Here is a 16,282-nt window from a genome sequence, read left to right on the forward strand (position 1 = left end):
CTCTTGACTTTGGGCACCGATATCAGTGGCGCCTCATCAAAGACTGGTAAAGGGATTTCCCTTCCCAGGCCACCGCAGCTCAGACAAAGGACTTCTGTCTTCGTTGGATTCAGCTTCAGACGACTCAACCTGAGCCACCCTGCCACAGCTTGTAGTGCCAGGGCCAGATTTTCTGGGGCGGAGGCAGGCCATCCATCCATCAGCAGATAGAGCTGGGTGTCATCAGTGTACTGATGGCAACCCAGTCCAAATCTCCGGACAATCTGGGCAAGGGGGCGCATATAGATATTAAACAGCATCGGGGAAAGCACCACCCCCTGAGGCACCCCACAATTAAGTGGATGCCTCTGGGACGATCGTCCCCCAATCACCACCCTTTGTCCCTGACCACAGAGGAAAGAGGAAAGCCATTGCAAGGCCAACCCCGGAATCCCCGTGTCGGCGAGGCGGTAAACCAGCAGCCGGTGGTTGACCATGTTGAACGCTGCTGACAGGTACAACAACAGTACTGCTGACCCGCCTCCAGTTGTCGCTGGAGATCATCTATTAAGGCGACCAGCACTGTCTCCGTTCCATGGCCCGGGCGAAAGCCGGACTGTTGTGGGTCTAGGACGGAAGCATCCTCCAGAAAACTCTGCAACTGTAATGCTACTGCCCTCTTGATAATTTTACCCAAAAAGGGTAAATTCAAGACCGGCCGATAGTGTGCCAATTCGGCCAGATCTAGTGTTGATTTTTTCAAGAGGGGATGGACTATCGCCTCTTTGAGAGGCTCTGGGAAAAGCCCATCCGAGAGGGACCTATTCACAATATCCCATACAGGATATTGGAGCTCCATCCGGCATGCTTTAATCAGCCAGGATGGGCAAGGGTCCAAATCGCATGTTGTTGGGTGTACACAGTTGCGAGGATTCTGTCAACTTCCTTCAAGCTGAGTTTTGTAAAACTGTCTAGAGCTGATCCCGAAAACAGGCACGGAGCCTCGAGTTCACTTACTGTTTCAATTGTGGCAGGGAGGTCATGGCGGAGCAACGAGACTTTATCCGCGAAAAATGTTGCAAAGGCCTCACAGCCTATCTCCAATTCCCTATGATTTGGTCTGCCTTGTGGCAGAGTTGTAAGAGCCCGAATAATACTAAATAATTGTGCCGGGCATGAATTCGCGGATGCAATCTTGGCCGCAAAGTAAACTTTCTTTGTGGCTTTGACTGCCATCTCATAGGTTCTCATATACTCTCTTTAAGATGTTCTGGTTGCTTCGTCATGAATCCGCCGCCATTGCCTCTCCAGTCATCTGAGCCATATGGTTAAAACACTTGGGGCTCTTTAGCTTGGAGAGACGTAGACTGAGGAGTGACATGATAGAGTTTTACAAGATTATGCATGGGATAGAGAAGGTAGAGAAAGAAGCACTTTTCTCCCTTTCTCACAATACAAGAACTCACGGACATTCAATGAAATTGCTGAGCAGTCGGGTTAGAACTGATAAAAGAAAGTACTTCTTCACCCAAAGGGTGATTAACACATAGAATTCACTGCCACAGGAGGTGGTGGTAGCTACAAACATAGCCAGCTTCAAGAAGGGATTGGATGAATATATGGAGCAGTGGTCTATCAGTGGCTGTTAGCCACAGTGTACTGATGGAACTCTCTGGGCGTTTTCCCACAGAGCTTACCTCGGAGCAACGTCCCTCTTCACCGCGCAGCGTCTGTGCAGATTTCCCACCAACTGCTCCGCATAACCAGGAAGAGCTGCGGCTTTTGCGTCACTAACATAAACTGTTTTTTAGCGGTTTACATCTGCGACGCAAAAGGTCCGGCACTTCCTGGTTATGCGGAGCAGTTGGTGGGAAATCCACGCAGATGCTGCGCGGTGAAGAGGGACGTCGCTCCGAGGTAAGCTCTGTGGGAAAACGCCCTCTGTCTGGGGCAGTGTTACTCTGTATTCTTGGTGCTTGGTGGGGGACAGCGGGAGGGCTTCTAATGTCCTAGCCCCACTGATGGACCTCTTGATGACACCTGGTGTGTGTGTGTGTGTGTTTTGGCCACTGTGTGACAGAGTGTTGAACTGAATGGGCCATTGGCCTGATCCAACATGGCTTCTCTTATGTTCTTAAAGTCATGAAGATGTTCTTAGCAGCCAGTAATAAATACCAAGTTCTCTGATCTTCCTACTGCAAAGGTATTCAGTGAACAGGAAAGGCAGACTTGTTCTGTGCACTTGTCTCTTGTACTTCCTGCCTCAGTTCTCTTTTCAGTTCTCTTTTCTGCTTTGTCCATAGTTGGGTTGCATTTCAGTGATTATGCTAATACAGGTTGTTCCAGGAGGGAGAAGGGTGTGGTAAGGCATAGTGCTTACAACTAGTCTAGTCCATTCCTGTCTTTATTTCCCTGACCTTTTAGCCTGAATGTCTTACTTACCTGTCTGCACCTTGTTGATTTAAAAAAAAAAAAAACAGCCTCCATTGCAGATTTGTACAAGAAAGGTACATCCCCACACATTTTAAGAGCGCTTGTGGTGTGTGTTTAAAAAAAAAATCCATAACCACAGAGGAAGAGATGTTTTGAGACTGAAAACATCAAGGATACATCCTAAGTGCCACCCCTGCCCAAAGCTGCAGGAATATGCAGCAAGATCTGCTGCAGTGGTCGGTTCTTCAGTAGGCGCTAGAGTTTGCTACATTAAATAAGGATATAGGCAGCCCGATGCAAGCCTTTATTAAGAACATTTTTGTTATGCAAGCACACAGATGCTCAGACTTGCAGTGGCCCAACCTAGTGACTTATGCAAAACGAGCAGCACTCTCCACTGCTGGCCGCAACGGTCCAAGCCTTCTAGCTCCAGCGCCTAACCCCCCCCCCCGCCCCAGCCCAGCCCCCTTATCAAAGTCTGCAGAAAGTATATAGATGCAGATGATTTCCCATCCTGACCCCGGGAATCGGCCTGGGTTGGAGATTATGCGAGAGGAGGCAAACGATGCCAGAAATGGGGAACTTTGCCGGTTGTACAACAGCCTCCTCAACTCGTTTGGGCGAAGAGGGGGAATGGGAGAGCGCCAGCACGGGTGCGCTTTAAAGGTTGGAGGGAAGGCGGGCAGGTAGCCCAAACAGCAGCCAAGACCTCAACGAGCATGAAGGGGCGCTGAAGGAAGCCGAAAATCCTTGCTCAAAGGGGATCTGTAGGGCTAGGAAATGGGGCGAAAAGGGCTGCCAGTTAGTAACTAGCCGACTGCGAATTGGATCTTTTCTCTTTCCGTTTCATTGCTTAACAGGAAGCGCTTGAAGGTTTGGCTAAAATGACTGAGTGACTGCTTGGATTCGCCTGTTTTGGTTTTTTTTTTTTTTTGGTCCGCGGCCCCGTTTGTGTCCCCCCGGAACTGCAGCCTCGGCGCACAGCAGGAAGAGGAGCGCGGTTTGATCAGGTACGGAAGGTGGGGGGGGGGGGGGAGAGGTTGAGTGCAAGATTGATGAGTGGCCCCTTCGTCCTTAGGTGAATGAAATAGCTTTAGCCTCCCATCCATCCTCCCACCCCCGTTTTGTTGCCTGCCTCCATCCTGGCAACGCCAGCAGCTGGCTCACTGCGCGCCTGGCGCAAATGCGCAGTTGGCAAGCCGGGCTTGGAGGGGCGGGAGAAGGGGGCGGGAGAAGCGAGCGGCGATGGGAAACGGCACGTTGTTTTCCTTGAGCAGGGCTTCGCAGTGAGCATGCTTCCCCGCGACCGGCTTATTCCAGCCTGCGAGCGCCGGCTGTCGCTTCTGGCCCTTTGTTCGTCCGTGCCGGCACCCGAGGGATTTGATCACGACCCGGGGAGCCTCGCACACAATGGTGGTGGCAGCGGCGGCCAGGAAGCAGAAAGCAAGCCGGGAGCATCAGGGCACGCCGGCCTCGGCCAGGAGCTGCTGCTGGAAGAGGAGGAGGGGAAGCAACGCTGAACTGAAGACGCGACTTTGAACGGCAGCAGGCACAACTCCGGGATCGCCCGGTCGTCTCTTGTAGATTAAAAAAAGGAAGAGAGAAAGAAGGCCTGGGAGAGGCTTCGTGGCCTCTTCCCTGTCAAAGCAGTAAGTTTTCCCTGGGTGCACCGAAGCAAAAAAAAAGGGGGGGGGGCTAATTGTGTTAGGTTTTTAATGGGTTTCTGGAGATGAGTAAGGGATGTCAAAGGTTTTCGGTGCAAAGTTATTCTGGTTCAGCCGTCGAAGGTGGGTGGCCTGTCTTTTTGATGTGCTCCCCCCCCCCCCCGTAGTTTATTCAGATTTGCATCCTGTTCTCTCAGAGCTTCGAACTCCGAGCTGTGATGAGTGGCGACATATCTGAAAACTGCATGTAAGAGTGTAATATGAACGAAAGCTGCCGCTGTTGTGGGTGTACATATGAGTAAAATACTCCTCCCCTTTAAAGATCCTAGCTCCAGAGATTGTTGCCACTGACTGCTGCAGGTCAATGTCATTGTGCCCTGATGTCCCTGCATCGATCAATACTGCTACGTTTCAGTGTTCCCTCCATTTGCTGCCTCTTGCAAGTTGTCTAGCCATCTGGCAAGCTTGCAAGAGGCTGGCAAGATGTGGTTGAAGTTGGTGTAGGTAAGCAAAGGCTGAAAAGGGGGGGGGGGGTGTTGGTGAAGAAGAGTGGAGCCACTCTTGCCTTGAAATACCTACTGAAGAAAGCACCCTTTGGCGGTGGCAGGGAGGGGGGGGAAGTGCATTTCTGTCCAGGTGCAATGTTCTCTGCTGTTTTTGTGAACATTGTGGTTTGGTGGGTTCCTTTAATAATTTTTCTTGTGTTTGTAAAGAGCACTCTTATTGTTGGAAATGTAGGAGTGTGTGAGTAGAATGAGTGAATAGACATTATTTCCCCCACATAGAACAATTATGGTGTACATCAAACAAGGATTAGAGAAGAAAGAAAGCAGTCTGGTTGTGTTTAGTAACAGCCGATAAAGTGCTGCCTTTGGGACAGATAGCTGAGTTGTCTTCTGTATAATAAAGACTTCTTGGTCAGCACTACTGTTTATGGGACTGGGTGCCCTGTCTGTGCATAGGGCTTGACCCAAGTAAAATTGCAGCCACACCTGACTTACCCCTTCTCTCCTGAATAACTACATGAGAGTCCATTCCTGCATTAGCTTTCCGCATCATAATTTTGCTTATGTTACATGTACATTTCATTGTTGTTATATCTTAATAACCTCCCCCCCCTTTCCTGATATTCTTGTTGGGTGTTAGTTTTCCCTTTGCAGCAAGTAATGATGTAATACTTCTCATTTGAAACTTCATTGCAGAGTTACTCCAATGGATGTATAGTGAAGTAACTCTGCACATGGTTGATAATGGGAAAACTTACTGTGTGGTTTCTTTAGGGTGGTCAAGGTTACTGTTGAATCCTGCAATAGTACCTAACATCCATTTTTCCATTGCGGAATGTAATGGTGGTTGGTTGCTGAAGGTAAAAACAAAAAGTTTAGGAATTTCTCATCCAAATGTCAGACTGTGCAGTGATAAAACTGATAGCATTTTTTGCAATCCAGTTTGATGGGCTATAGCTGAAATCAACAGGTCTTCTGGCATTTCTGGCAGTGTGACTTTCCAGGGTTGCCAGCTTTACAAAACAAACGAAAGCAAGGCTCCTATGCCTTTTAGATGAGTATCTGACACACGGGAAAATAGCAGGTAATGTTTCAGTGTGTTCGACGAAGTGTGCTTGCACACAGAAGCTTTGCACTCAAACTTTGTTCTGTTGCTTTTCTCATTGTTTCATTTTCATGTCAGGGAAGGTTTCACTGCCCAGTTTGCAAAAATTCAGCCAACTTGTTAAAAGCACAAGGCGCCCAGTCCCTCCTTTTTTGAGGAATCCATTACAATACTGTCCATTCTTGCTGCACTGCCAGAACTTCTTGAAGTTGGCGTTCTTGATGGTGGGCAAAGGTGTGAGGCATTCAGCTTTGCTGAAAATGACTCAATACTTGTTTTATTGTGTACATCTTTGTAAAAATCCTTTAAATACCCAAGGCTTCAGGAGTTTATGTGCGCAGGAGAGCACACATACCCTCTAATTTAAGAATATAGTTAAGGAGTGCAAAGAATTTCCAGCAAAATATGTGCTCTGCTTGAGTGTGCAGGGAGCCTGAAGAGAACAAAACATCTTAGTTTCAGTGTTTGGGTTGCTCATTTGCCAGTACTGAAAATATAAAGGCATGTGTTGCATTTTTAGTAATGAATTTTTAACTACTAATCTTAAAAAGTACTTACTCTGCCCTTTGAAGATTTCTGAAGAACCATGAGGCTCATAGGCACTTGAGTTGCCAAGCCTTTTTCTGAATGCCAAATGAAACTTAATGGGAGGCAGATCTATGTATTTAAGAAAGTAAAGGGCCCAATCAGGAAAGAGTTAACTTCTTTTTCAGCCTGAAGGCAGAGCCAAGAGGGACTCACTTCTCTCTGTGCTGCTGAAATGATTGAGCAGGAAACGAAAGGAAAGGTCCCCTGTGCAAGCACCAGTCGTTTCTGACTCTGGGGTGATGTTGCTTTCACAACGTTTTCATGGCAGACTTTTTATGGGGTGGTTTGCCATTGCCTTCCCTCTCATCTACACTTTCCCTCCAGCAAGCTGGGTACTCATTTTACCGACCTCGGAAGGATAGAAGGCTGAGTCAACCTGGAGCCGGCTACCTGAAAACCCAGCTTCTGCCGGAGATCGAACTCAGGTCGTAAGCAGAGCTTAGGACCGCCAGTACTGCAGCTTTAATGCTCTCCCCCACGGGGCTCTTTGATTGAGCAGGTCAGTAGTTAAAAGAGGCCAGTTCTAGCCAAAGGACATAAGCAGGGCTTTTTTTTTCCTGGGGGAACACAGTGGATCAGAGTTCTGGAACGTCTTTGTGGAAACAAAATTCTCAGAAAGTGTTTAAAAGTTCATGGGAGCACACATGTTTCCCCTTCATTTCCCTCTTGAGAGTTCCAGCACCTCTTTTTGCAGGAAGAAAAGCCCTGGACATAAGCATAAAGTTGCAAATGTTGGCAAGGGGAGAGGCGCACCTCTCCCCTTTTCCTCCTCCCTCTCTTCCAGCTCCTCGAGTTTCTGTTTGAGGCCTTGATGCCAAGGGTGAAAGCGTGTGTGCACATACACACAGAACTGTAGTCACAAGAGCAGCTTCTGCTCTCCCTTTCCATCCTAATGCATTATAAAGGTTCAGCTCTGCATAGTACTTGACTGTGGGTAAGGTATCATGGAAATTGTCAATTTCTTGCAGTCAGCATGTTAAGGCACTGGTGGTGGAAAATAGCATCAAGTTGTAACCAGCTTAAGGATTACCTTGTAGGGTTTTCAAAACAAGAGACGTTCTGAGGTAGTTTGCCATCACCTGCCTCTGCATTGGATTTGCTTGATGGTCTCCTATCCAAATACCAACCAGGGTTGACCCTTCTTAGCTTCTGAGATCGGATGAGATTGGACTAGCCTGGGCTATCCAAATCAGAACAGGAAAGGCACTGTTGGTGGAAGGTTCTGTCAAGTCACAGCTGGCTTATGTTGATCCTGTGGGGTTTTCAAGGCAAGAGACATTCAAAGGTAGTTTGCCATTGCCTGCCTCTGTGTCATGACCCTGGTATTCCTTTGAGGTCTCCCATCCAAATACTAGCCAGGGCTGAGCCTGCTTAGCTTCCAAGATCTGACAAGATCGGGCTAACTTGGGCTATTCAGTTCAGCACTAGAAAGGCACTACGCAACCCTATTTTGCCAGGAGGTTTCCTGATCTAGGATGTTTGCCCTTGTTTTTCAAGATGAATGAGCTCTCCCTTTGAGCTTATTTATTTCATCCTTCTGAGAAAGCTCATATAGAAGGTGCTACTTTTAGTAGCAAAAGTGTCTGTCAAGACAGTGGAAACCACATAGTGCTACACTCAGATTCCTTGCTTATTCTCAAAATTAATTGTTCTCTTGAACTTCTGCCCAGACTTTACCATCTTGACATGTGTAGGGTTCCTAACATTTATGTGGACATTGCCACGGAGATTTGACTGTCAGATGCATTGTTTATGTTTCATAAGCTGAGCTCTCAGGTTTTCTGGATGTATCAGCAGCAGCTGGATCTGGTAGCATGTCAGTGTAGTGTATCAAATTCAAAGTTTCCTTGGAGGATATCTATTATGGACTGACTGAGGAGTTAAAATGGCCCAGGGGTAAGCCCAGCTATATGTCCCCTCACTGAACTGGAGGAACCAACTAGTGAGCTTACAGTAACCATTGTTGGTGCTGAATGGTCCAAGCCAAATAGCCCCTGCAACACTGACAGCAGTTGATTGTTTGGCTTTGGTTTGGCTGTCAGTGGTCTTTGGAACTTCCCTCATAAGCTACATTGTCATCCTACCTCTCAGTTGTCTACTTCTGTTCAACATCACCAAATAGTTGCATGGACCTAAGCAGAGACTTTCTTTAGCAAGTCCTGAAAGACATCATTTTTCAGATTTTGACTAGCCTTTATGATCCTGTAGGCACCTTTGGAATTCTGACACAGGGTAGTGGGCACAACTACAAAATGGCTGTCAGGAAGGCCACACACAGAGAGTAGTAGTCCAAGTAAAGGGGAAAACTTTAAAGATACTGTGGGAATAAGAAGTGATAGACAATAAAACCAATGCTGCAGTGGCTGTTGCCATTGAAACAATGTTATTTGAATGTGCACAATCTGATCTCCAGTAACCAGTCAGAAGCCACTCTGGGCAAAAACCTCACTTTGCCTCATCCAGTTTCTGAAAAATTTTGGTGGGTGTTAAGAAAGGTGTTGGGCGCCATGGTGCCCACAAGCACTATGTTGAAGATCCCTGTTATAGGCACTATTCTAGGGCAGCCCATTCATGTCTGATCTCTTTTCACTTGTAAAAAAGGTAAAGATAGTCCCCTGTGCAAGCACCATACCTTTCCAACTCTGGGGTGACGTCACATCCCAACATTTTCATGGCAGACTTTTTTAACATGGTGGTTTGCCATTGCCTTCCCCATTTCTCACTTGTATAAGAAAGCAAAATTGAAGCAGCTGTGTGACTTCATTGTTCAACAGGTAAACCATGCAGTCCCAATCGTTTGTTTCTGTATTATGATTCACAGTGGATGTGTGGTGTTTACATATCTCTGAACAGACCGTTGAACAAATCTCTTGTTGAGTCTGCTCTGCTATTTGCTTTGTTGTTATGAGTTTTTACTGTTTTCTTTCCTCTGCTAGTTGGCTGCTCCAATATTAGAAGACGTATGCCTGACAGAGAGAGGGATCAACTTAGATTTGATCTCTCCTCCTGCCTAGGCAAGCAGTTGACCCAGAGGTCCTCACCCTTATTAAGCTGAGGGCAGTCTTTGAATTTAGAGAAGAGGTAGTGGCTGCAGTCATAAAATGACTCTCACAGGTGGGGAAAGACAGTCACAAAATGGCTGACATAGCAGATGGAAGGTCTACAAGATGGTGTGAGATTCCAGGACACCTGCCCTCCTATGACAAAAGCAGCTGCTTCTAGTAGATTCTCTCTGAAGATGGGGAGGCAGTGCCTCTTGAGCTGTTCAAAACAATCTCTTGCAACAAGGAGATGGAGAAAAAAACCCAGGATTGGTTCTTTACTTTGGAGAACAGATGCTGTTTGGCTTCAGTTTTCAAAAAAGGGGATAGTTTGTACCCTGAATGCCTACAGAGAGACATTTCTAAACCCAGAATTGTAAGAAAGCTTGTGTCTGTTGTCAAAAACAAATGACAGTGACACCCCCTGAAGCACTCTGTCTTATTTCCCTATTCCATTTGAGACCCTTTTGATTGTATTCCCAATACTCAAGAAGCAAGAGGGTGCTGGGAAGCACATCAATGAGTCTGCAGGCACCCATGATACCTTATTGGGAATTACTGAAAATCCATTCCTGCATGATCCATTGGTCTTACTGTGAAATTTCTGTTTACCTCATCACATCAAAAAGAAGAATGTTACATTTTTATCTGACTGCAGTCAGATGTGCATTTATATCTGACATAGCCATGGATGCCTGTTATATTTAAAGTGCACGTCCAGACAGCAACATCTGGGAATGGTCTGTGAGTTGTGGGCAAACTGCTCTGCCCTGACTCAGTTCTGGACTAATTTGACAGCTCAAATAAGGTCCTTAAACACTTGATGATGGGCCATGAACAGATTTTCCCTGTCTGATTGATTGCTCCAACATCATCAAGCCATCGCAACTCCCTTCCCCGTCAATCCTGGTTCAGTGCCATTTTAAGAAATTTTAGCAATACATGCATAACTGCATAATCGGTGAAAGGTGGTGGGTGCCTCAAGCACTGCAAGAGACACATTCCAAGCAACCGCAAACACTTTTTTCAAGTTTTTTTTTTTAGGTTGAGATTTGTGAGTAACACAATCATTGTTTAGTTCATGCTCCTAGAAAATAGTCCCTATGTGGGCGAGCCAATCAGTAGCATTATGCACATGTGCAAAGGCTGGGCTGTCTGATCGGTCAGTGATGGCACAGGAACTCAGCAAGGTGGATTATGGTCAGGATGTCTGATTGGGCAACTGTGTTTCAAGTAAGGGCGAACAAAAACAGGAGTGCCTCACTAAGGGGTTAAATGGTGTGTCTCACCATGGCACTGGAGAATTAACTGGTGGATGATGAATATTTAGCCTCCCCCTCGATCTATCGCTAAGCTGAAGACCCAGGAAAGTCATTTTTCTCCTTCAAGGGCACCCCCACCCCATTTTTTTCCTGATAAAGAAAATGGAAAAAGTTTGGAGCAATGAGGGAAAAAATGCATCTCCTATGAGATATTGTCTCTTTTAGACTAAGGTTTGCTTCTTCAGGCAAGATTTTTCACTCTCAAAATGTGTCATGAAAAAGCCTGATGACTTTCAGTTTTCCTGGGGGGGTGGGATCAGGAAATTTTTGGGGAGTACTAAGAAAAAAACTCCTAAAATGTTTTCTTCATTTTGTGTGAGGAAACACCTTGTCTGACAGTCTCATTCCATATGTTCAGCATTAATAAGAATCAATTTTCCCCAATGGAAAGTTTGAGATATTTTTGGAAGATGCTGGGGGGGAGGCACTTAATACTGTAGACATATACAACATTTTCAAGAATATTTTTGGTTAAATATAAATAATTTTGGTAACAATTAATATTTCATAATTTATTTCAGAGTAATATATTTTTAAAGAGTTCAGTATTTTCAGTGGTTTAGAGTTTAGTTTAATATTCAAACATGCTGGCAGCAGTTCAGTATTTCAGGGGTTTAGAGTTTAGTTTAATATTCAAACATGCTGGCAGCAGTTTGTGCTGCCCTCTAAATTGTGTTAGCGTAAGCTAGCTCACAGATTTTTGTCTTAGTTCAGGAAGGATGACCCCAGAGCATACTTATTTATGCAGTAGCTCACAACTTTAATGCCAGTAGTTCACAAAGTAAAATTTTTGCTCACAAGACTCTGCAGCTTAGAGGGAACATTGGCTGGTAGTCCTGCCTGATATGTTTTATGAGAGTCTCAATCTACAACAATATATTTTTGTTCACTATAGAATTTGTTTTCTACTTCCAACTTTTATTTTTTTTTCTCTACCTCTGAGATGGCAAAAATTAAAGATATACATGCTGTGCTACCATATGGCGCAGCAGTTTTGCAACTCATTTTCAAGTGTTTGGGTATACTTTTAATTTTTCTTATTAAAAATGAGGGCATTTATACTTTTAATTCTGTAAATATTCCAAAGCAGTACAATTTTGTATGCTCCCTAAACTATAAATTATGCATTTTATGTTCACTCAGTAAAAGAAGGAAAATGAAAATGCAAGTTTTCCCCAAAATTTCACGTTTTTTCCCTGGAAAAAAATTCCCCTGTGACATCAACATTTCCAGAAATTTTACTTTTTTGTTCCCAAGTGCTTTTCTACCAGCCATGCACACTTCCAGTAGCAGGGAGTCTGCAGCAAGATAAGCTGTAGGTAAGAAGAGGATCCTGCTTTTAAGGATGAACATCCATCCCGCTGTTCTTATGTGACTGGGGCACATCTGCTTTTAAACATTCTGGTGTCATATTGTCATATTTAGTTTGTGTTTAAGGGTAAGTTAGTTATTACTTTATTTCCACATGCACCCTGACATGACTGGCCCCAGAGTGACTTGCCACATGGCCAGCTATAGCTTAAGTAAGTGACATCCTATCAAAACCTGAGCTGAGCTGAGAGTCCACTCTTTGGGCTATGCTGTCTTGTCAGCATGATGATATGACTTGTCAACATGACTACACAGAGATGTTTTTTCAGGAGCTGGGTAAAAAAAACACGTGTACTTGGCCATCCCTAAATATGGTGGGGTGGTTGTGAACTATGAGGGCTATACCCAGGAGTTCAACTGAGTTGAAATCATGTCCACATTTTTTTTCTGGTGATTCTGAATGGCAATTGAGGTACATGACTGGCTTGCTGTGGGTCACCATCTGCAGACTCTTAATGAGCTTTTCATGCACTTTAGGTAGTTACATGGACAGATTGTAATAGCCTAATTCTGAATTTAATGTAGTGTATCTTAGGGACAAACTGTTTTTAAGTGGTGCTGCCTCTCCTAAGCCCTGGGAACATGCCAGGGCTGAAATAAATCAGGTGATGTGAAGGTTTCAAATTAATGACTTTATGATTACAATCTTTATTTGTTGGCTTGGCCTTTTAATGAGATTCTTTGAAACGAAAGAGAGTTATGATAATCCTAAATGAACACTACCTATAATGCTAGGTTACGGGTTTGGGTGTTCTCATCTTTATATTCATACATTTTAAAAGGCAACTGGAAGAAAAAATGAAGAGTGGTTGTTCTTTCTTTTTTGTTAAACGCTGGAAGTCATATGAGTCAGTGGAGTTAAGCTGCAGAAAAGTAGATCTTTGGGGAAGATAGTTCTTCAGCCTCCTTTCAGTATTTCATCTCAGTGACTTGTTTCATTTCCCCCAGACTTCCAAGAATTTGAAAAATACTGCCTTTTGTTCATACAACTTGCAGTGATCCACTGTTTCATTTGGAGCCTCCGGAGATCAATTACACAGCATTTGTTTATCTTAAGTTCTCTGCTATTGTATGTTTTGCACGATAAGTCCTATTCTTTAAGGAATATTTTGTCTGTGTAGATAACAAGGTGCTGCTCTTGATTGTAACCAGGAACTTTGTGCCTTTACTGTTTCATGTCTTCTATATGAAACCATGTAGATAGGGGGAAGTTTGCCTGGTGGGAAGCAAATAAATATTTTTTCGTAAGTTACACTGTGTCTGGCAGAGAAGTTGTAGCATTCTAAGGGGCTTCAGGGGCTTGTGAAGAAGCACCGTTCACTCAAATGTGGTGTCCACTTTTTGCATTCAGTTGGAGCTTCTTTTTAAAGAGAAACCCTGATGGAGGAAAGGGGTTAGAAGTACTTTGTTGAACATTACAGGAAGAACCTATGAATCTTCCTGGGTCAGAGGCCTGTTTCCTTGTGTGAGAGAGAGCCTATGCTCCTCTGGCCACAGCAATACTAGTGAGTCTCTTTCTTAATGCAGTACTGTTTTTAAGAGTTCATTAACCTAGTGGCCAGGCTGGAGCAAGGAGGTTTGCTTTTATTAACAGCCTGATCAAATCAGTTAGTCCTAAGGGAAATCAACCCTGACTGTTTCCTGGAAGGTCAGATGCTGAAGCTGAAGCTCAAATACTTTGGCAACCAAATGAGAAGGGAGCACTCACTGGAGAAGACCCTGATGTTGGGAAAGATCGAAGGCAAAAGAAGAAGGGGCCAGCAAAAGATGAGATGGCTGGACAGCATTACTGATATAACTTACATGAATTTGAGCAGACTTCGGAGGATGATAGAAGACAGGAGGGCCTGGTGTGACTTGGTCCATGGGGTCACAAAGAGTCAGACTTGACTGTGCGACTGAACAACAAAAAAACCTTTTTCATTCTTGTCTTGGGCTAGTCTTCACATCTGCTTCTGAGGGACTGAACTTTTCACAGTCTTTCTTATTCCACCTCTGTATTGTATTCCACCTCTTATTCCAGTCACTGTATTGCTTCAGATTCACTCCAGTATCACCCCCTGAGGGAGGTCCCCCTCAACTATCCCTGATGGAGCAGCCTGTGGTGAATATTTTCTGTCCAGTCAGGAATGACTTTTCCTTTGCTCCTGGAATGGTCTGAACCTACCATATTAGCATCTTCCTTTACAGTTTGCTTCTTCTTCTGCCTTTGCTTCCAGCCTCACTTACCTCTTACCTCTTGACTCTTACCCTACTCCCAAATTGTCTTTTAAGCTGCCTGAGTAGCCTTTAAACTAGTCTTCCAAACTGGTTGGTGCTCACAAGAAGGTGCCCTTGCTGGTGACCACTGTGGGCCTGTTCTAACCCACCCTTATCTCTGCTGCTGACTTGCTACTCCTTCTTCTTGTACTCCTTTTATTTTATCTTCTTTTATGTCCACACTCCATTATCACCGTGCCCCAACTCAGGGCACCTTAAGGTGCACCAACCCCCCATCTCAGTATGACTGTCCACTGGCTTGCAACATTTCTTCAAGAACATCAAAAGACTCTTTGCATCAAATGGAGATTTCTGAATTGGGGTGGTTGTAGGTGGGAATGGTCTGAGTGCTGCTGGCAGGGTAAAAAGGCATGCATGCTTGGTCTTTTGGACTTTTTCAGAACTGTAAGTGGAAAAGTAATAATTTAATAAAAGATGTATAGTGGGGAATAAGCTGATTCCTGGCAAGGTGGGCAGAAGCCATTGAAAGGTGCAACTGTGCATTTTTAGCCCAGTTATTGAAATCATTAGCCTAAATTTCTGAGGTTGAGGGGTGGTTGCTTTGGGGATCTCTCTTTTAATCAGCTTTAAGGGTATAGCATAGCAGAGGTAAGGAGTACCAAAGTACTACAGTCTAGCTTGACCTGGGAAAAGGTTTTTTATTTTTTGCTAGAGGTGACTCCATGCATGTTTGTTACGAATCTTTATGTCCATAATTTCCAGTTCCTTTGCTTGAGGAAATGAAAGTCTTGTTAGGCTTAATTTAATTTCTGCCACCACCACCCCAAGCAGTTTGCAATGACAGTGAAATGACAATAAATTCCAAAATAATGCCTTAGAAGTGATAAAAATAAAACAACAGTAGAACAAGATAAGCGTTATCCTTCTTAGAAACCTGGAAAACAGAACCATTTTAATTTGCCATCTGCATAGTTCTGTAATTTGGGTGCCATCATAGAAGAAGTTCTCTCCAGTCACTGCTGCCCTAGTATAAATGGCCAGGTTCATATGAGAGAAGATGGTCTTTCAAATATACCGTACTTGTCTCAAGCTGTTCAGGATTTTATAGTGCAAAACAAGCTGTGTAAATCATATTCAGAAACAAATTAGGATCCAAAATATCTTCAGTCTGGTGGGTTAAATGTCTGGCCATTGTATTCTAAACCAATTTACTCTTTTCCCCTCTGGTCTTCAAAGGCCTTTGCATGTCTAATACATTGTGGTAGTTCAATGTAGATGATATCAGCACATGAACAAATGGCAAGATTGATATTCCTGGTTAGGGCTGAAGTTTGTGTATGAGCTCAAGATGATGGAAACAATCAGAGTTGCTATCTTAAGACAGACCTGTGTCTAATAGCACCCCTAAACTGTGAGCATGGTTCTTAAATGTATATATAGCCCTATATATAACAGAATGCACAAACTATATCGCTTCTAGATTGAGATTCAGTCCATTAACAGGTTTAGAACATTCACACACACCCATGGATCAGAGGGGAAAGAGAAATAAATTCCAGATCTGCAGACAACCTAATCCACTAGTTTCATTTAGATGTTAAACAGTAAAGATGTGCAGAAAAGCCAACAACAGTACTTTTGGGGTTCAAGGATACTGAACCCGAAAACTGTTGGTATTTCCTGATATTTCCATATCCCAACACTAGTATGGTATTTGGATTCGGGAAGTATTCAGGAAACCTGATGGCTGCATTATACCCTATGAGGACCATTATAGTCCTTTGGAGTTCACTTGCCATGGAGTTGTGCAGCTTGGTGAAGGCGTTTAAAGGGACTGCAATCCCTTTAAATGCCCATTGTCTATCCAGTGGTCCTGAAAATCCCAGATATTTTTAGGGCTTGGCCATTTTGGATAGATGAATAATATCCAAAATCTATATCTGCCTGAATCAGTAACCCCCAAATACCAATAAGGTATTTTTCAGCTTGGATTTAGCCATACACATGTCCCTAATAAATAGCAAGGGGGAAATGTGTGTTCCTGTTGTACTCC

At 44.3% G+C, this 16,282-nt stretch overlaps 1 protein-coding gene across 4 annotated transcripts in view; it reads left to right on the plus strand.

The window, feature by feature from the left end:
• LRRC8D (leucine rich repeat containing 8 VRAC subunit D) overlaps positions 1 to 16,282 on the plus strand; it is a 98,006-nt gene that overhangs the window by 39,453 nt on the left and 42,271 nt on the right. For 2 of the 4 annotated variants that reach the window (XM_060232164.1, XM_060232162.1), the window contains exon 2: positions 3,273 to 3,422. The exons of 1 other annotated variant lie outside the window; for it this stretch is intronic. The gene's annotated coding sequence lies outside the window, so the exon portion shown is untranslated. Of the gene's footprint in view, positions 1 to 3,272; positions 3,423 to 3,689; positions 4,062 to 16,282 lie in introns of all 4 variants that reach the window. One more of the 4 variants, XM_060232161.1, reaches the window with a different exon arrangement.

The sequence above is a fragment of the Heteronotia binoei genome, chromosome 2, assembly GCF_032191835.1.
Source record: "Heteronotia binoei isolate CCM8104 ecotype False Entrance Well chromosome 2, APGP_CSIRO_Hbin_v1, whole genome shotgun sequence".
Taxonomy (NCBI): domain Eukaryota; kingdom Metazoa; phylum Chordata; class Lepidosauria; order Squamata; family Gekkonidae; genus Heteronotia; species Heteronotia binoei.